Here is a 254-nt window from a genome sequence, read left to right as displayed (position 1 = left end):
TCCGCGCGGCCCCCCCCCAAAGCTGCGTCTGGGGGGACACGACACGATAGACATCCCTCCCCCACCAGCAGCATCCCTCGCTGCCCCCCCCCAAACTGGTCCTGCATGGGAGGGGGGGATCCCTGCACCAGGATGCCCCTGCAACCCTCCCCCCCTCCCATCAACACCAGGATTCCTCACTGATCCCCCCCAAATCTGCTGCAGGAGGGGGGACACGACGGACATTCACCCCCCCCAACACGGGGATCCTCCGC

This window comes from Charadrius vociferus, unplaced genomic scaffold, assembly GCF_000708025.1.
Source record: "Charadrius vociferus isolate BGI_N301 unplaced genomic scaffold, ASM70802v2 scaffold825, whole genome shotgun sequence".
In the NCBI taxonomy this organism is placed as follows: Eukaryota; Metazoa; Chordata; class Aves; order Charadriiformes; family Charadriidae; genus Charadrius; species Charadrius vociferus.
This window is presented reverse-complemented; position numbering follows the sequence as displayed.